We start from the raw sequence: 18312 nt of genomic DNA on the forward strand, positions 1-18312 counted from the left end.
TTTCCTTTATATTATTCTCTTTTCTTCTATGTCCATCCATGCTTCCATTTTCTGATGTTTATCCAGGACCATATTGTGGTGGCCAAGACAGCGAATCCTAGACCTCCTCTCCTGGACACCTCCTTCAGCTCATCTAGGGGAACACCAAGGCATTTCCAGGCCATGCAAGAGATGTATACTGTCCAGCGTGTTGTAGACCTACCCCGGGGCCTGTTCATGGTAATACATGCCTGGAACACCTTGCCCAGGTGAGCCCCAGGAGGCATCCTACTCAGATAACCAAACCTACTCAGATCCCATGACCACAAGTGAGAGTAGGGATGTAGATTGCATCACTGCAGACACTGCACCAATCCGCTTATCAATCTCCCGCTCCAATCTTCCCTTACTCATGAACAAAACCCAGAGATATTTTAACTTGGGGATGCTAATTCTCATTCCTGCGTGGTCGAGCTTGAAGCCACCACCTTACAAAGCCAACAAAATTGCAGTGTTCCACACCTAGGATGAAAACTACATCGTTACATCCTCGACTGGCACCAACCACCTTGTGGCCGCAGCTCCGTGCAGCATTGTTTATTTAGACTCAATGTTCCAAAGCTTCCATCCGAAGGATTTATTAGCTCTTCTCTTTATCCAAGTGTCCAAGACATGAGATCATAGATGTCACGAAATGATTACAAAAACAGTCATCAAGTTGCACCTCATGCTTTTATGTACAACCTTATACTTGAACATCGTGCTTGTTATGGACAAATTGTGATTAGCACAAGTTCAGTAACAGAATAACATTCAGGTTCAGATCAGGCAGATCTGGGCACTCTGAAGTGACCAACAACAGTCAGGACCAGTTCCCCGACCTGAAGGCACAGACACACAACCCTCTTGTGCACAATGGAAAATCTGAACGTACAGATAGCAAGCCGGGGGGATACAAGAATAGCCACCCTGGCCTGCCACTGCTCACTGCAGGCAACTCCAGTTTGAAACAAAGTCCAGTCCCTTTCAAGGAGACTGGTTCCAGAGCCAAAGTTCTGAAGTTGGGCTTTGAGGTGAGCCCTATTATATCTATCCAGTGTCTCGCAACCTTATACGCAAGGCCAGGCTCCTCCCCCACATGAGATGTGACATGCCATATCCCAAGATCCAACATTCCAACAGCCAGGGGTTTGACTGTCAGAGCCTTTGTCCTTGAATGCCACCCAACACCCCGTGTTCTCATTTAAATTCCACCCTCAGTCGTGAGTTAAACTGACCAAAGTGCCCCAGCCTGTATAGCAGTGGGTGTTAGGTGATTGGGGGGGGGGGGGGAATATCACCTGATCAATAAGTTTGACAAGCTGATTTTTTACATCCCACGATTTACCTTTATATGCTTTGTCTCGCTTCATGTATTTAAATTTTTTTAAAATGACAGCTCAGCAGATAAATTTGTATTGGATTATTTGAAACATCCATACCAGGATCAGACTTAAGCATCCTGCCGCGGTGGCACAATAACCCAGTCTGTTTCCTGTTCCAAACGGGACGCATTTTCCCAGATTATACTGAAAATTGGCTTCACACACTTACCCAGTTAATTATACATGAAATAATTTCATGCTCTGGATGAAAGGAACACCCTACTAATTGTCAGTTGCAGGATTTCATGGCAGAATATGAAAAGAATGGTCTCTTTCAGGATTTGGACCTGAAGGGTAGCATGGTGGTAGCAGGTGAGCCAGGCCTTTATTGTTCTGAATAAGCTGCAGTAACGAGGAATTACTGTGTGAAATATTTGTGTCTAGCTTTTGCCACTGATTGGAGCCTCTCTAGCTTTTCTTTGCTCTTTAGAAACATTCAGTCTGCTCTTAAAACAAAGAAGCATCATGTGAAACCACTACAGCTCTAATAGCTCAACATATAATGGACTCTGCATGTCAACACATTAAAGAGGTATGATCCTAGTTATTCTTCTTTCTATTTCATGCTTTTGTCTATGTGCGTGTTTCAGTGTGTATATGTGTGTGTATTTGTACACAACTGTGCATTCACCTTCCCCAAGGTCTGCGTAGTGGCGCTCCATCTGTGGCACTCAGGGGATTACAGCCAATCTGTCTGTCTGCTGCTCAAAGTGCTGACCGTCAGACCAGCAGCAGATTAACACAGTGCTGGGATTGGGAGGAGTGGAGGGGGGGGAGTGGGCAAATGAGGGAAGTGGGTAGATGTTGAGGAAGAGAGAGAGAGATGAGTGTGTGTGTGTGTGTGTGTGTGTGTGTGTGTGTGTGTGTGTGTGTGTGTGTGTTGGGGGAGAAGGGGGCAAGTTGAGGGGTCGACCCCAGATTAGAACAGAACTGGTACAGTGCGTATGTGTGTGTGTTTGTGTGTCTTATCTGGGGGAGGAGGGGGTGTATACATAGGACAGAAGGAGAAGAAGGAAGAGGGACAGATGTATATGGTGGGGGGGAACGAGTGGGGGCCAAAACTGGCATAAAACTCTATGCAAACAGGCATCTCCACTGTTTAAACCAGTTGAAACAGTTCAAATGGATCAATCTCTAAAATCTAAACTCTAAAGCATTAAAATTTGTCAGACGTGAAGGTGAAGGTGAAAAGTCTGATGTCATTTGTTTCTTTGTTTCTTTGTTTAATAAGGATCCCCACTAGCATCAGCCTTAGCTGTTCTTCCTGAGGTCCTTGCTCTCAATCCAACATCCACAACACATGAGTAGAAACGAGCAGGTTGTTCTCATACAGACGCCACCGCGTTTCAGAGAGAGAATTAAAAAGCTACCTTATAACAGGACATAAATCCATCTTATTCTTTATTATTTCTAATTGATTGTGTTATCGCATGTCCAACTTACATCCTTGTAATGCAGTTTTAAGACGGGTCATGTGTGCGTTCAAATTCACCTAACATATGTAGCATGTCCCCATCATTATCCAAACAATTATAATCACAGTTTTTATTGGGTTATAGTTAAAGTGTTCAATTGGGCCTCAATGTGCTGTAAAGGAGCCAGATGAGACCTTACTTGGATGAGAGTGTAGTATGCTAAGTTAAGCTAAGAAGCTAGGCAGTTTATTTTCCCAAGGGGCCACATGATAAACTGTGACTGTTGTGGAGGGCCACACCAATAAGGTGAACTCAGTTTTGATCTGTATTCATTTGATCTCTTTATAAGCTTATTGGTGTGACCCTCAACAACAGTCTCATGTGGCACCTTGGAAAAATTAATTGGTTAGCCCTGAAATGCTAGCCAGATTGGTTAGCAAGCTGCATTCACAAACTGTAAAGATACCAGGCACAATCATGCTTCTAAGTGACGACAGATTAACCAAAACTAGAGCACAAGCTTCTTGGATGGGCAGTACCTCAAAGAGGGACATAGTATTTTTCAGGTGACTACACCAAAAATGCTCTTGGAGGTCAAATTGAGTGGATAGTAGCGATAGTAGCCTGTTCTGGCATCCACCCATGCCCCTAACCTCACAATAAGTAGGTGAAATCAAACTGAGACTGAAGTGGGTTTAACCTCACTTGTCCTGTGAAGTCCAGCTGGGATGTCTGGCAGAAGATGGACGTAACATTGGGTTTTTTGTTTTTTGTTGTTTTGTTTTTTTTATTGTATGGTTGCAGCATTTGGGGATGTAGTCACTGTGGGAGGGCGGTGAATGGGTTAAGACTACAAGAGTGGACCACAGAGATTACTGTAATGTACTAGTGCACCACAAAGAGAGTAGTAAGTGGGGGTGATGAGGAACTGGAGGTTGTGGGGGGCTGGGGTGGATGGAGTTGGGAATTGCTCTGAGGGATTAACTGTGGTCTCCTGTTAACACAAGCTGGTTGTCAGCTAGCAGCACAGCAGGGTTCAGTGGAGTCCCACACATGCTGTTTAATAAAGACTGTAGCTGTACACACTGTGTGTGGACAATGAGGGGGACATAAGAACAAAAGAAAAAATAGCTGAATACTAAGGACTACATGTGGGGTTAGCGCAAGTGATGGTTTTCATGTAGCTTTTTAATCCACTTAATGCTGAAGTGCGATTCCACTGGTCAGTATATATGTGGTCAGAGAAAAGATAAGATAACCTTTATTAGTCCCACGCGTGGGAAATTTGTTTTGTTACAGCAGTGGACAGTGCAAAGTTGCATAGAAAAATTAGAGAAAAAACACTGGAATAATATATCCATAAGATACTGCACACAATAGAATATAATAACAATAAAATAAAATACTATATACAATCAAATAAAATAGAATACAAATGCTATATACGATATGAGTATGATACAACGATGCCAGAAAGAGTATTGCACTTAGTGTTATTGCTATTGCACATGTGTGGATGTGTGTGTGTTTGATCAGTTGAAGTCTTTGTTGTGGAGTCTGCCAGCAGTGGGGAGGAAAGACCTGCGAAATCTCTCCATGTCCCACATCGTGGGTGCCGCAGCCACTGAAGGAGCTGCTCAGTCCTGTTAGAGTCTCCTGCATGGGGTGGGAGATGTTTTCTAAAATGCTATTACATTAGAATGATAAAGGTATTTAGGTTAAAATTAGGTAACCTGCTGACTGTCTATAAAAAATCCCTTTGTCTGGAAAACAAAAAGGGAAAAGTGATGCCTTAAAAAGGGGGTGCCTTAAAAATGCATTCTTACTGATGGCCAGCAGGGGGTGACATTTCTTATTGCAAAAGGAAGTCAGATTGTATTGAAGCCTATGAGAAGAATTGCCCTTCTCCTCACTTGATTTACGGCCTCAGTAAAAACCTTCTTGACCAGTTCTTTTCTTGATCAATTGTTTCCAGTCTTATTTTTATACAATATGATATTAATATGGTGAATTGCTCTTACAATTATTTCAGAAGAAATAATAAAGTTGTGCATGTTTTCTTGTGAGTGAAAGATCTTAAAGATCAACACAAAGCTTTGAAAAAGGCTTTCTTTCATTGAGGGAAGACTACTGTTAACCAGAAAGACTTACACGCTCATGGCTAGCTAAGAATGATCAATTAACCCAGCATGCATGTGTCTCTGGATAACATAAAAAAAAGCCCACACAGTCACAGGGAGAACCTACAGGCAGCACTAAACCCTGCTCATATAACACAGCAAAGTTAAGATCAATCACTCAAGTGAAACGAGTAAGTAAATGAGTAGAGACACATTTTACATCCCTGTTCATGTTACTGTGCAGCACCAGTGTGTCCCTGTGTGCATGTGTGTGTCTGTGCTGGCTTGCATCGCTTAGGCCATGTGCTTCTCTAGTCACACTGCTACCAGAAGCAGGCGAGGAGGGAGGGAGAACATACAGTCTGCAGACACATGGGAAATGCTCGGCAGCCTCTCTACAGCGCCCTTCGTTGAACAGTTAAGAACTGCAGTTTTGTGACTGACTGGTCAGTCTCTCCCTATCCTTATATTTCCTCCTCATGTTGTGTCTGTTTTTCCAAATTAAATACAACTGCAGGACGTGTGCATGGGCAGTGAAACAGAAACATGGATAGCAAGCAGTTTCCCCCGAGAATATAGTGACTTTCTTTGCTTTTAACTACTTAAGAACAAAATAATTGATGGTTACAGCAGGACAAAGACAAATATTGCGTCGATTCTATGAGCCATGTACAGTCAAAAACGATCTTTTAAGCCTTTGCGTGTTTGCACGGCACAGACTGCAGGCTCGATGCCCATGATTTGGCAATGAATAGATGCCGTTTCTTGATGAATTCTTCATCTCGTCACAGTGACACACAGTAAATATTTGTGTGAGTGTGAGGCTGCTCGCCCGTCACAAACACCCTGGCTGTTGATGTGTTTTTTTGGCAGACACACTGACATGTAAATAGCCACCGAGTCACAGAGTCGGAACAAACATGTTGACTTGTTGTTTCCAGAAGGAGTGTGTGTTGTTGGTGTGTGCTTATGTGTGTGTCTGACTCACATTTTGTAACTTAATGGAGGCACCCCTGACCCCCACCCCTCCCGCTCCCACGCCACAAGTTTGTGATTGGTCTGCAGCTCCAGCGTTGGGGATTAGGCCATGTTTCCCCACTTTACGTCCCCTGTTCCTCTCTCGCTCTCCTCTTTTCTATTCCTCTCTCCCATTCTCCCTGCGTCACATGATCCATTACATCACGGGATTGAGGTCAGAGCTGGATTAGGGCGAGCTACGTGAGCGAGCGAGCAAACGAGAGAGGCAACGCTGGAATTACTGAAAGTGAAGGAGGAGAAATGGGTAGGTAGTCGTTGTTTATGGGGGGGATCAGATGGCCTACAGATGACGAGTGAGGGGGAGAAAACTGAGACAAAGACAGAGGAGGAAGCACGGGAAGGCGAGGGGGGACAAAAACATGGAGTGGGGTTTTAGGCTAAAAAGCAGGACTTTTGGTCCTGTGACATGTAAAATGCTCTGATGCAGCTCCATGAAGGTAAAACATGTGTAAAGTATTCCAGGATATTAAAGAAGTGTTCATACTGAAGTAAGAAAACACAGGTAACATAAATGTGGTGGAGTGATGGGGGCAAAGGTCAGGCAACACTGGATGCTATCAGACACAGAGGGCAGTGACGAGTGATGATTACCAGTGTAATCCACAGAAAATACAGCATATGTAGTGGTCAAAGTAGAAACACTGAAAATGAGAACAACTGTAGGTAATAAAATACTGCTAACTGATACGTGTTTGAGCCACGTGTAAAGGCCAAGCACATCTGTAAGTGAAGCTGGAATTTGTTACAGTGAAGAGATTGGTCCCAGTTTAGATTTTCACCTACATGCAATTATTATGTTAACACTAGCATGAGACAGATGCTGTTTTTTATAATGTTTTTTTGTAATAACAATAATGTTTAACTGCAATTACCAAAAGCACATAGCATCTAACACTGACTATACTTTTGCCAATATTGCTTAAATCTACATGTGATTATATTTACTATATCTATATCTCTAACCAACCCTAACATGATTGAATATAGTTTTGTATTTTCTAATTAATTTTATTTCCATTTTGAATTTTTGTTTTTAATTTCATTTACTTTCAGTATTAGTTTCACTCTTTTTCATTATTGCTGCATCACGGGCATATGTTAGAGGCAGGGTTTCGGAAATCAGTACAGGTATTACAACAAAAGCACAAAACTTTTTGAAAGCAATTGACTCACAGTTTTGTATACATCCAAAGTCTCAATAAACACGACGGGCAAGGTTTGATACAAATGTATCAATTGTAATGCAATTGTAAACCCTTTATTAAAAAAACCTGGCCTTCACCCTTTAGTTTCCTCAAATTTTAGGCCCATTTCAAAACTTTCATTCCTTTCAAAAATATTGGAAAAAAATCGTTTTTACCCAAGTGAATACGTTTTTAGATACTAATGGTATCATGGATGTTTTTCAGTCTGGTTTTAAACATTTACACTCCACTGAAACAGCACTTTTTAACGATATCTTTTTAGCTAATGATTGTGGAAGTGTTGTGATCCTTGTGCTTTTAGATCTTACTGCAGCGTTTGATACTGTTGACTATAGTATTCTTATCTCCTGTTTGGAACACCTGGTTGGCATCAAAGATGCAGCACTGGATTGGCTTCGTTCATATTTGAGTGGCAGAACGTTTAGTGTTAATGTTGAAAATTTTGAGTCCACTTCAGCCCCTCTTTCTTGTGGGGTACCCCAGGGCTCAATCCTTGGCCCTCTTCTTTTTTCATTATACCTGCTCTCTTTGGGGTCTATTTTTACAAAACACAAAATATCCTTTCACTGCTACACAGACGACTGCCAGATTTATTTGCCTTTAGCACCAAATGGCCCAGGCTCCATCCAAATCCTTTTGAACTGCCTTGAAGATGACAAAGCTTGGATGGCTCTGAACTTTTTGAGTTTCAATGAGAGTAAAACGGAGGTGATTGTATTTAGACCTAATAATATTTCATGCAACCCGCTTGGGAATTGTGGTTGGCTAGGGTCTTATATCAAACAGCACGTGGCAAATTTGGGAGTCATTATGGACTCGGATTTTAAATTGAACAAACATATTAGTTCTGTGTTGCAAAAAAGCTTTTTCCAGTTGAGGCAAATAGCAAAGCTGAAGCCAGTTTTGTCAAGACGTGGCATGGAGAAGGTAATACATGCCTTTATTTCAACTCTACTACTACTGTAATGCACTGTATGTTGGAGTCAGCCAAGGATCATGCTGCCCGCCTCTTGACTGGTACCCACAGGCATGAACATGTAACTCCTATCCTGTCCTCTTTTCATTGGCTTCCTGTTCAATTAATTTCAAAGGTCTAACGCTGGTTTATAAATGCTTTAATGGTCTTGCTCCCCCATACCTTTCTGAGTTACTTCAGCCTTATATTACTTCGTGGACCCTTAGATCAGCTGACCAGCTCCCGTTGGTTGTCCCAAAATCTAGGCTAAAATGTAGAGGAGAACGAGCCTTTTCAATTTTGGCCCCCAAACTCTGGAATACGCTGCCTTTAAATATTAGACAGGCATCTTCATTTCTTGTTTTTAAGTCGCTTTTGAAAACACACCATTTTTCGACAGCTTTCAGACTGGTGTGAGTTGATATGTTTATTATGTGTATTATTATGTGTTTATGTGAGTGTCAGTGTTTTTATCTTGTGTTTTACCCTTTTGTTTCTGTACAGCACTTTGGGCAAACTTTCTGTTTTTAAATTTGCTATATAAATAAATTGGATTTGGATATAAGTCTTGTACATACATTGGGAAAGCTACAAAAATTATGTCTGTATAAAAACTTCATGGTGAATAACTTTAACAAACTTAAATGGATTGGTTCTTATGCTTATGTAGCATTTTGCTACTCTATCTGAGCACCCAAAGTGCTTTATACAACATGCTCCATTCACCCGTTCATACAAGCACGTTTTCTCTACTTTTTTTTCTCTTTTTCTTGTCTAACATTCACAAACATTCATTCTCTGAAGAATCCATGGACGAGCAACTTGGGGTTAGATATCTTACCCAGGGACACTGAGACACGCAGACTGAGGAAGCCAGAGACTGAAGCACCAACCTTGTGATTAATAGCTCAACTGCTCTACCTCCTGAGCCCTTACATGTTGCATATTGCGTGAGTAGTGTTGTCTCAAGCCAAATGCTGCAACTTATGCACAGAACTTATGATAATAAGATTCTTCTTCTGCAAATTAACTGGTCCGGCACTCTCGCAAAACTTTTGGTTAATGCAAAATTATCTTTCAATTTGTTTTCAAAGACAACTCGGGGGAAAAGAACGTAAACACAAACTCCCTTTTGAAATGAGTCATCCATAAATAGTAACATTTCCCTTGAGCTTCAAATGTATCCATCCATCCAATCTCCACCGATGGAGCCTACTTATCCCACCTGCCATAGGTTGAGAGGTGGGGTACACCCTGGACACGTCACCAGTCTGTTACAGGGCTAACCTAGCCTTTTTTAGAATCACCAGCTTGCAGCAAGGTGGAGTAGGAGATAGCACTTTGGTCTCACAGGCCTTTCTGTGTGGAGTCTGCATGTTCTCTGATGTTTGTGTGGATTCTGTCCGGGTACTCTGGCTTTCTTCCTCAGTGCAAAGACATGCAGTTAGTGGGGGTGAGGTTATTATGTGTGAATGGTTGAAAAAAATGTATGAATACATTTAAAGAATCTCCCATCTTCCTCGTCTCCATCTGTTTCACACCCTCTTTCTTACAGGTGCGCTACATAGACACACAGCCTGCTCATTAATACTAAGTAACAAACTAATAAAATGGTCCAACATTTAGCTCTGGCTCAAAAACTGAGTCATTTGTAGGAAAGTCCTACCTAATCTAGGTAACAAGACTAAAGTTCATAAGTACAGGATGTGAGACAGCTTGTGTATATGTATGGTTAAAATAATATTTTTATGGTAACACCAACATCTCACATTTTTTAAGAAAGAAAAGGGATTCTGACAAATTTAGTGTTACCACAGAGTTCGTTCTGGTAAACAGCACCTAAGTTGACCCTGCAATTAAACAGGAGAGATCAGGGTGAAGCTGTGGGAGCCAGACTGAGGATTAGACTACTGGCACAAAACTGGATCTGGGGTTCCTCCAGCATCCTGTGCAATCAATCCCAGTCACACAGTTGAGAAACGTGGTTCCAGCAGTGCTGCCTGCAGTGGAACGAGGGTGAGCGGCAACCCTGATCAGCAGCATCCATGTTCATACAGCGCTTTCCTTGTAATATCTTCTCCCTGTTCTACTTTGACATGCTGATGTTTGATGGACTTCATCTGTGTTATGTCATGATTTTATTTTTCTATTTGCAAGAGGTCAAAGTTTAATTAACGATACTTAATGTTCAATGATGGACTGGGCCTGCGACAGCATCTGTCAGCAGGGGGAACATTGGAACCAATTTGTCATGTGGAGAGGGAGAAGGCTTTAATCCCGCCGATGAAAAGAGAAATGTCCACAGAAAGATGGACATAGAGATGATGAGCGAGAGTGATGGCGTGGATGGAGAGGAAGAGGAGGACGAGAAGGAGGAGGAGGAAGAGGGAGACAGTAATCCCATCTAATTCACTTAGTGTTGCGCTGAGGGAGCAGGACACTAAGAGGATTTGGGACATTCTCTAAATTAGATCAGCAAGAATAACAAACTGCAAGGAGAGGTGGAGAGGAGGGAACGAAGGGGCACACTGGAGGAGGTGGTGGGGAGGAAGGGTCAGACGAGGGGAGGCGGCGTGAAGGAAGGAACATGTGAGAAGAAGGGAGAAAGAGAAGGGTGCAGAGGGAGAAGAGGTAGGTTACATGCAGCGGGAAAGAAGTCAAACGAAACCTCCGATGGGAGGTGGGACATCAGAAAGAGTGGCACAGGCACCAGAGAGGTACTGAAATGGCCACACTGCTACCTGTTGCCTCAGGTTCAGTCACTCGGATACATGCTCTCACTAGCTCCAAATGCCAAGTGCCTCCATAATCCAGACAACTGTTTGAGTGAAGCATATCATTAATCTGCGGCTCTAAAGTCTGACTTTTACTATTAGTGATATTAACTAGGTGTTAAGTTGTAATCTGCAGTAAAGCCCTAAGCAGAAGTGTATGCTGAGGCTGACAGTGGCTGGTTGATCCATTCATAGTGTAATACTGATCTTGTTACCACTGTTAGCTGCAGATCACTCACTACTTACACTGCAGTACTATGTGATTTAGAAGTATTACTGGACCATTACAAATCTTATTTAAATGATTGATACGAATTATTATTTTTAATGTCTCTTATGTAATCTGTGCAGAGACTAGGGCTATGCTATGCTACGATGTTGAGGTATGATAAATAATATCTGATGCTAAAGACTGACAAATGAAAAATAAATGACTAACTCGTTACCAAATACGTGATACAGTTAATCTTAGGTAACTTTACTGAGGAACAGTTGTGCTATGATAAATAATTACATTTTAATACTGTATGTATCACCTCTTTGGTTTCTCATTGAGAGTTCCAGTGAACAGCTAACAAATACAAGTTTAACACTTGGATTCAATTTCTTGATAGCCAAGGAGCACAAAATTTAACATTTATTTACAATAAAACAAGTCCAGGGCATTTAAAAAACTAAAACCAAGCTAAAAGTCCTACACATATACAATGTATGACAGGTGCAACAGTCTTGACATGGATGTTCTTGCACCAACCATCACAGAAAACCCTCTTCTTCATTGGTTGGTTGAGAAAGGCCTTACTGCATACAACTCCTCCACTATATCCAACACCAGTTCAGCAGACACTTCCAGGGCCAATCTCCTTGGCTTCTGTCTGGCTTCCCCATCCTGTTGCTCTGCTGAAGCTCTGCAGTCTTCATGCTTTCATGCCATTCTGCACATGCTCTGTGACTCCTATCGACTTGCCCACACCTCCCATCTTTTATGCAGTGTGAGCAGGTGTTAATGCAGGTGTTGTTATGGTTGGGTAGGAAGTAAAACACCCAACAAACTTCAAAATAAAAGCATGCAAAAATATATACAAACATGCATAAAACCATGCTATAAAAATAAACCAATAAAAGACAGAATACCAAGAGTCAAGTTAAGAGGAAACCAGGCACTGCTCATCACCAGGCCAATACCAACCCTACAGTGAAGCATGGTGGTGGCAGCAACATGCTGTGGGGATGTTTTTCGGGAGCAGAAAGTAGGAGACTAGTCAGTGTTGAGGGAAAGATGGATGCAGCAATATGCACAGACATCCTTGATGTTAAACTGCTCCAGTGCCCTCTGGACCTCAGACTAGTGTGAAGGTTCATATTCCAATAGAACAACCCTAAGCACACAGCCAAAACATTACTTGGCTGTGTGCTTAGGGGCCACTCCTTGGGTCCAGAGTCCAGAGTTGAACCTGATTGAACATCAGATCTCTTGAGAGATTTAAAAATGGCTGTGTACTGACATTCCCCATCCAACTCGATGGATCTTTAAGAGGTTCTGCAAACAAGAATGGGAGAAACTGGTCCATAAACAGGTGTGCCAAGCTTCATCATACTCAAAAAGACGGTACTTTCTACCAAAGCTGCTTCAAAAAAGGATTGAGCAAAGGCTGTGAATACTTATGTACATGTTATATTTTTTGCTCTGTATTTTTAATAAATTAGCAAAAATATCGATATAACTTTGTCATTATGGGGAATTGTGTGTAGAATTATATGGTGAATAATTAATTTAATACATTTTGGCTATAAAATGGCAAAATATACAACAAGTAAAGTACTGTGAATGCTTTATCAACCCTATCAAACATTTGCCCTCTCAAAATATTTACGTTTTTTACGTGATTTGAAGTACACTTTGCTCAAAAGCTGTCATATTTATACAACCACTGGTTGCTAGAGAGAACTGTGTAGTCCCCAAAAGGTTGGGAGTGGTTCCAAACCTCGCCAACTGCTCATAAGTACTCATTATTCCCTCATCAGTGGTTGCCAGATGGTTGTAAACTGTTCTCTAGTCCTGTGTGAATGGGACCTTTTTCACCAGATCTTGACAAATTAGCACACAATTAACTGGTCACAGTACATGAATTTAATCTGTTATTGTTGTTTCAAAATGTGCAAAGTGAGTTCTGCAATTATTAGAAATAAGGATGATGATTAGTTCATTACCAGGCCTCTGGAGAACTTTAAGACATGTTGAGGAGGTAATTTAGCCATTTAAATCAGCTGCGTTGGATCTAGGACACATCTAAAACCATTTGAGGCCTGGAGTTCCCCCACCCCTGCTCTAGTACTTAAATCTACAGTTCCTCTAGTGGTCTTTTCAGGGTCTAAAAGGGATTCCGTTCCCCAAACAGACAAGGGGATATTATGAACGTATATACCTGGAGACTTCCCAGACTGCTAATTATTACTAAATTGGACGTCTCTTTCCCCTGTTTCCACTGCTAGTACCTTTTGGAGCATTTTAATGGAATTGATTGCTGTGCAATATGTAGCATTGTGTGTAACTATAAGAGCTGTCATTAAAGTTTTTAAAGCTAAATGAAAATAAAACTGAGGTTGTCATTTTTGGCAACTTTAATCATATCGACAGCACTCTAGGCGCCCTTTCCTCATATTGTAAAACACATGTAAAAAACCTCGGTGTCTACATTGATGGTTCTTTTAAATTGAATAAGCAGGTGAGTGCAGTAGTTCAGTCCTGTTTTTTTCAGTTAAGACAGCTAGCCAAGGTAAAGCCATACCTTCCGGCTAACGTCTTTGAGCGTGTTATTCACCTTTTTCTTACTTGCAGATTAGACTACTGCAATTCATTGTATTATGGTCTAGATCAGGCCACCATCCATCGTCTTCAGATGGTTCAAAATGCAGCTGCTCGCCTGCTAACTGGTACCAAACGGAGAGAGCATATAACCCCAGTTTTAGCTTCTCTACACTGGCTTCCTGTCTCCTACAGGATCCAATTTAAACTTCTACTTTTTGTTTTTAAGTCACTTAATGCTCGAGCCCCTCCTTACCTGTCTGAGCTCCTCTCTGCCTATGCTCCAGGAAAAACCACGAGGTCTAGCTCAAAACTAATGCTGTCCATCCCACGGACTAACCTCAAATCCCGTGGTGATAGATCCTTCTCTGTGGCAGGTCCCAGACTTTGGAATAGTCTCCCCTTAAATATTAGATCTGCACAAACACTTGAGCAATTTAAATCTTTACTAAAGATACATTTCTATGCCCAAGCATTTTGGTCTTATTTGAATTAGTTTAGTTATTGTTTTAATTCTTTTACTGTCCTATTATTGTTTTTTTTTACTGTTATTATTGTATTACATTGTTGCTTTTTAATACCATTTTTATATTGTTAAGCACTTTGTGCAGCATCGGCTGTTTGAAATGTGCTATATAAATAAATTTGACCTTGACCTTGACCTTGACTACTGCAATCACATTATTTCTCAGTAATGCAGTAATGTAACACTTTACTGTACTAAATTCAGCAATCCCATTACAGTTCTAAATATATCATTACTTTCATTACAAACTTTCTTCATTTAACTGCATGACAGGCAACATCCGAAATACCTGATGTCATAGGTATGGAAGAATAGGAAGGTAATAGGAAAGGAATAGGAAGAAGGAAAATGGTGGAGCAGTCTACAACTTACAAGGAGTGGACTTCTCCTACTCTTTTTTATTGCACAAAAGGACAAGAGCGCAATGGTAAAATGTAAACATCTGCACAGACAGTATGCCAACACAAAGCTAGCAAAGATCTCAGAGTGATGATAAGCTGACTGAATGCAGACCCCAGCCCAGCTTCCGGAGCCTGAACTTTAACAGGTAACAAAAAGCAGTGATGAGCGGTCAGGCTTGCCAGATTGCAGATTTGATTTCTACCTGTACATGCTTATACAGAATCACTGTGGGTAACGCCTGGGCGTATCTTGGTCTGGTTTTCAGCTTTTAGTTTTGTGTCCACATGTCAACACTAAAAACCTATATGTAGGATAGGAATATGTGTCGGCCTATAGAACTGTAGCCTGAGATTTATATTGTTAACTAACGATAATAATGTAATAATGCATTTCAGATCATGTTACAGAGTAATATAACAGGTAGTATAATTAATAACTTTCTGATTAAGCAACATACTTTATTATCAAATTTTGTAGCGTAATAATTTTCTTCTTGCGTTTGTTATATTTTGTAAACTTTTTATGGATTTCGATTATAGTATATTGCCTTTGTGTAGATGTCAGGGATATCACAACACTGTGAGCTACTACAGCTGTCATTTTGACTTCAGCCCTGAAACTAGGAGCACCAGAGAATTTCTAGCAGCAGGTTCCTGATTAACTTGAACCACCCTTGTAAGTCCCTTCTTATTTACACATGTAAGTTTCTGGCGTTTATTCTTCCAGTATGTTGTTTTCCTCTGGAAACGAGTGCCATTAAGATGTGTGTCCTATTGTAAGTTTTTAGTCTACCAATAAGCATGCATTAGCAGAATGCTTGTGTTTTATGGATACTGTTGCTTTCCCTGAAAGAAAAACTATATGTTTAAAAGAGTCTGCATTCACTAGTGTATGTTTGATGATGCAATTGCACCCACGTCAGTACAAATTCATGCCTATGTGTATTTGCGTGTGCCTGAGCGTGTGTTTGACGCATGTGTTATGGCGGCAGTGGGATTAGGAATCGATTAAGAGGAAATTGGACTGCAGTTGGACAGGAGGGAGGGAGAAAGGAAGGGAGGGAAGGAGGGATGGTGGGGAGGCCGCTCAGCTCTGGCAGCAGCAGCAGCCTGTGGCATGATTACAGTGTGCCTCCAGAGCAGGCCAGCCACCAGCTTGTTTGTAGGGGATTAGAGAGGGGAAAGAAATGAATCATATTTCTAAGTCCTGAGTGTATCCCTGTCTGTGTGTCTGTGCTTCGTGGTCCATATGCTGCTTCTGGGGGATTACAGGAGCATGCTGCCTGCAGAGTACAGGACATCTATCTATCTATCTATCTATCTATCTATCTATCTATCTATCTATCTATCTATCTATCTATCTATCTATCTATCTATCTATCTATCTATCTGTTAAATTCACTCTGCTCACGATTTAGTAACAAAAATCTGTCTTTTCATGTCACAGAGTGTAGCATTATAATTTCAAGTGTAACTGGGTAAATGAACAGCCACTGAAGTCTGTTAGTGACTGCAGTCTCATGCTTAATGTTAATAAGCTTTTTGGGTTAGCCAGAGTTATGCTGTGTCACCATGAGGCTGAACCCAGCTCTGTGTTCTCAGGCTAAATCCCAGTCAGAAGTCTCACTGTTACTGGGCAGCCTGAGTAATAACCTCAGCCGCCTCTATTGTGTGGTACATATCGTTTTTTGGGTTTTTTTGCCTTCCCTATGTTCCAAGAGACTATCACGATCACGTAACTTATCTGCTAACCTTGATATATCATATATTAAGTTGGTGTAGTTTGAAACAAATGGTGAATTGGTCCCTCTGGAATCTTCTCTGTAATGGTCAGCGCACCCTTTGATGCAACATTTCTATTGTCAAGTATGCATAATTCCCTTTTCTTTAAAGGTAATCCGGTGCTGTAACGACCACTGACTAGTTTGGTAGATCTTAAAGGTATATCTGAGAACTACTACTTTTTGAAGGTTCTGAATCATCTCTGATGTTGCCAGTTAATTTTGAATTACTGTGCCCACAGCTTCTCTGGTTTTAAAACCAATAGCCTGTTGACATGTCCTCCTGGCCATGATAACTTATAATGGTCCGCTGTACCAGAGGCATGTAGAAAAGTTGTCGCACCATATGCACGAGGTGTGTGTTTCATAATGGTTTCAGGGCAGTGTACCAGGGGCATGAAGAAAAGTTGTACCATATGCACGGGGAGTGTGTGTTGACATGTCCTCCTGGCCATGATAACTTAGAATGGTGCATTAAGAAAGCATAGTTTGAACAGAACAATGTCCATCATATACACTCTATATACACTATACACAACTCCAGAACTTGTGGCATATAGAACAACTTTATCATGGATTCCTGATGTCGGCCAGAAGCTGGTCAATCATTAAAGTTGTAATATATATACATACATACAGATATATATTTATATATAATGATAATGGCAATTGCCGGTGTTCATTTTTAATGGGCTAAACCTAAAATTATTCTTTTCAATGTATTTTTTTTGAAATAGGGAAAATTCTCTATCATGACTAACCTGTTGAAGTGTGTTGTAAAGCTCACGCGTGTAGTTAGGGTGTTCTAGAACATTTTAACTCTCAGAAAGAGGGTATGTGCTTACAGAGCTTTCATGTCATGCTCAGTGTTACTGACGGCCTTTAAGGAGCCTTCTTCATATAAGCTGTGTAAATTTTATGCTCATTGCCAAAATGCTCCTTTAGCAAAGACTAAGCCTTTCTGAATCCTCTGTCCAAGACAACATGGAGACAGCTGTTAAAGTTCCCTCGATCATCCTCTTGTGTACTGTTCCAGAAAATAGAAACAATCTCCAGGCTTTCTATCCTTGCTCTCACTGATGTTTGGTACTGAAGTTTGTCACTATCAAAAAAATCAATCTCCTTCAACTGTGGTTGGTATTATTGTCTTGGATTGGTAACTCAATACCTTGAGATTTGTCCTTTTGTATGCACAACTCGTATCTGTAAGGATATATTTTAACCTGCTGTCCTGTTACAAAACATGACTCCATATTTTCATCGTCAGGTACGATTCTCTAAACACAGTTTGGCTGAGGTTCCTGAATTCGCAGAAATAAAGGTGGAGTAAAAGTAATTCTGTTACTCAAGGTACAGTCTATAGAAATATACCCTCAAAGCTGCCTCAACACAATCAGCATTTCACAGTGACATGGGGAACACAGAACAGAGAGAGTGGACATGACATGAAGTGGGCATGATTGAATCTAAAGTTTATTCCACATCAAGGAAGCTGGAGCTGAAGCGACTGCCTATGAGATACTGGTGACTGACATTTGAAAGTTATATGAAAAGCATTCATTATGCTAACTTTTTTTAAGGACCCTCTGGGTTTGAATGTGGGGCTGTTGTTCTCCCTGTGCCCTGTGGGTGTTTTTTGTGTACCTTTGTCTTTTCTCACTGTACAAAGCCATGCATATTAGATTAATCTGAACTAGCTGTTTGGTGCCTGAAACTGCTATATGAATGCCATTTCCAAGTATATGAATGAATAACAGTAATAATATATGTCAAAATTATACCAGAGATACCTTTATCACCTCTTTATGTCACGGTTTGTGGGGGGAGACTGTGTGTGGGTTTGTATAGACTACCCAAGAGCAGACAGAGGCGAGGAGGCGAAACTTGA

Source organism: Maylandia zebra, linkage group LG14 (genome assembly GCF_041146795.1).
Source record: "Maylandia zebra isolate NMK-2024a linkage group LG14, Mzebra_GT3a, whole genome shotgun sequence".
Taxonomy (NCBI): Eukaryota; Metazoa; Chordata; class Actinopteri; order Cichliformes; family Cichlidae; genus Maylandia; species Maylandia zebra.